Here is a 2,907-nt window from a genome sequence, read left to right as displayed (position 1 = left end):
GGTACAGAGCGCCTTCTACTTAAAGTGGGTTCCTTAGTCCAACACATTGACACCACCTGGGAACTTCTTAAAAATGCAGCCTCTGGGACCCTACCCCAGACCTACTGAATCAGCACTGCAATTTGCATGAGATCCAGAGGTGACTCATGTGCATTAAAATTTGAACATCTCAGGCAAAGAGTAATCTTAAAAACTTGAAATGAGAAGCAGGGAAAAAGAGATACAAAGGGCCTTAAAAAGATATTCTGCCCATCAAGGTAGAGTGAAATAGAATGTTCTCATTAAAATAATGAGAAAACTGCCATGGTGAAGTGATGGGGGGAAGGGAGGAAGGGTTTTATTCGGCTGCAGAATTACTCAGGAAATTCATACAGAAGAGGAAAACGTCAGTGTATGAGCTCAGATCAATGCAGGGCACCCAGCCCAGCGCAATGAGAGAGGACCCCTAACAGCCCTTAGAGAAGAGGAGACAGCTCCCCTAGCCCTGTCCCGGCAGGCCTCCAGGATGGTCACCTCCAGAACTGCCCACTCTTTCACTCACCCTAGCAAGACACCCATAACCTTGCCCCGGGGTGGGATGGTGGTGGGGAGTGAGGTCAATGCCTTCGAGGTCTGTTTCACAATAAATCTTCCTGTTTTCATTTAGTTGGAATCCTGGACTGCATCCCCTCCCCCACCAAGTGTTGAGACTAGATTGAGGCACCTCCCTGTGGGATATGAAGCACGTGTGTGTGCATGCACACGTGTGCTTGTGTGTAGTTGAGGTCTCATTTACATATAACACAACTCACGCATCTTGTGTTCGATGAGGTTTAACAATTGTACACAGACCTATGTATACACCGAAAAAGATACATGTTTCTATTGCTCCAGAGAGTTTCCACGCACCCCATTTCTCCGTCCACCCAGAGGCAAACAGTTTCTGATTATTATTCCCGTAGATTAGTTGTGCCTCTTCTTGGACTTCAGAAATGGAATCACACAGCACAGTCATGAGGTATGTGCCCTTCTGCGGCTCACTTCTTTCACTCAACATAGGTGCCTGAGCTCCGTCCTCCTTATTGCATGAATCAATGGTACATCCCTTTTTATTGCTAATAGTGTGAGTGAGAATAATACAGTTAATTTCTTTGCTTATTCTCATGTCAGTGTTCTTTAGGGTTGCTTATAGTTTCTGGTTCTTTTAAAAAATTTTTTAATTAAACTACAGTTGATTTACAGTGTAGTATCAATTTCTGCTGTACAACACAAAGTGGCCCAGTCATATATATATGTACATATACACACACATACACTTTATTTTTCTCATATTATTTTCCATCATGTTCTATCACAAGAGGTTGGATATAGTTCCCTGTGTTATACAGTAGGACCTCATTGCTTTTTCCATTCTAAATGTAAGAGTTGGCATCTACTAGAAAAAATATGGAATGCTGGGAGTTCCCGTCGTGGCGCAGTGGTTAACGAATCCGACTAGGAACCATGAGGTTGCGGGTTCGGTCCCTGCCCTTGCTCAGTGGGTTAACGATCCGGCGTTGCCCTGAGCTGTGGTGTAGGTTGCAGACGCGGCTCGGATCCCGCGTTGCTGTGGCTCTGGCATAGGCTGGCAGCTACAGCTCCGATTGGACCCCTAGCCTGGGAACATCCCATATGCCACGGGAGCGGCCCAAGAAATGGCAAAAAGACAAAAAAAAAAAAAGAAAAGGAATGCTTGGCAAATTTGCACGCCATCCTTGTGCAGAGGCCATGCCTATCTTCTCTGTGTAGTTCCAGTTTTGGGATATGTGCGGCTGAAGTGAGCCTAGTGTCTGGTTCTTAGGAGCAAGGCTGCTCTGAGCATTGTGTCAGAAGCCGTTCGTGCACTGTTTTCATTTGTGTTTATTTTCTTGGGGGGTAAGTACCTGAGAGTTTAATTTCTAGGTCATAGGTATGTGCATGTTTAAATTTACAAGGGCAGCCAGCGATCCAAAGTGGTTGTAGCAGTTCAGCTTTCCTCATCAGAGATGCATGAAACTCTGGGTGTTCCGTGTCCTCATCCCATGAGTCGGCGTTCTCAATCTTTTTGATATTTAGCGATTCTTCTAGATGTGAAAATGGACCTCCGTGTGGTTTTAATTTCTGTTTCCTGATGACTCGTGAGGTTCAGTACTTTTTCAGGTGCTTATTGGCCATGTATCACTTTCTGCGAAGTGTCTGTTCAAATCTGGTGCAGGTTTTTTTAATGTTACCTTTTATTGTTATTTTGTAGGAATTCTTGGCATATTTTGGATATAAGTCCTTTGTCAGAAACATGTATTACAAATATTTTTTCCCAGTCTATGGTTGCCTATTTATTTTCTTAACAGTGATTTTTGGTCAGCAGAATTTATATTTTTTATTTTTGGTCAAGCCCACGGCTTTGTGGAAGTTCCTAGCCAGGGATCAAACCCACACCACAGCAACAATCCTAGCTGCTGCAGTGACAATGCCAGACCTTTAACCCACTGTGCCACAAGGGGACGCCCAGAAATTTTTAATATTTATTAAGTATCATTTTTTTTCTTATATATCTAGTGCTTTTTCTGTCCCAGTAATCTTTGCCTTTAGATATAGGAGAATAAAAATTTTCTCAGGCGTTCCTGTTGTGGTTCAGCGTGAACAAACGCAATTAGTAACCATGAGGATGTGGGTTTGATCCCTGACCTCACTCAGTGAGTTAAGGATCAGGCATTGCTGTGAGCTGTGGTGTAGGTCACAGATGCGGCTCAGATCCTGTGTTGCTGTGGTTGTGGTGTGGGCTGGCAGCTGCAGCTCTGATTCAACCCCTAGCCTGGGAACCTCCATATACCCCAGGGGTCAGTCCGAAAAAGCAAAAACAAAAGACAAACAAACAAACAAAACCCCGAACAAATAAACAAACCCCCAAAA

At 44.0% G+C, this 2,907-nt stretch overlaps 1 non-coding gene across 1 annotated transcript; it reads right to left on the bottom strand.

Moving 5' to 3' along the window:
- Positions 1-1,696: 1,696 nt before the first annotated feature.
- LOC125130221 (U6 spliceosomal RNA) lies at positions 1,697-1,801 on the bottom strand. The gene has a single exon (XR_007135713.1). It is a non-coding gene; the product is annotated as a U6 spliceosomal RNA (small nuclear RNA).
- Positions 1,802-2,907: the final 1,106 nt, after the last annotated feature.

This window comes from Phacochoerus africanus, chromosome 6 (genome assembly GCF_016906955.1).
Source record: "Phacochoerus africanus isolate WHEZ1 chromosome 6, ROS_Pafr_v1, whole genome shotgun sequence".
NCBI classification, from domain to species: Eukaryota; Metazoa; Chordata; class Mammalia; order Artiodactyla; family Suidae; genus Phacochoerus; species Phacochoerus africanus.
The sequence above is the reverse complement of the archived record's forward strand: the minus strand, read 5'-3'. Positions and strand labels throughout refer to the sequence as shown.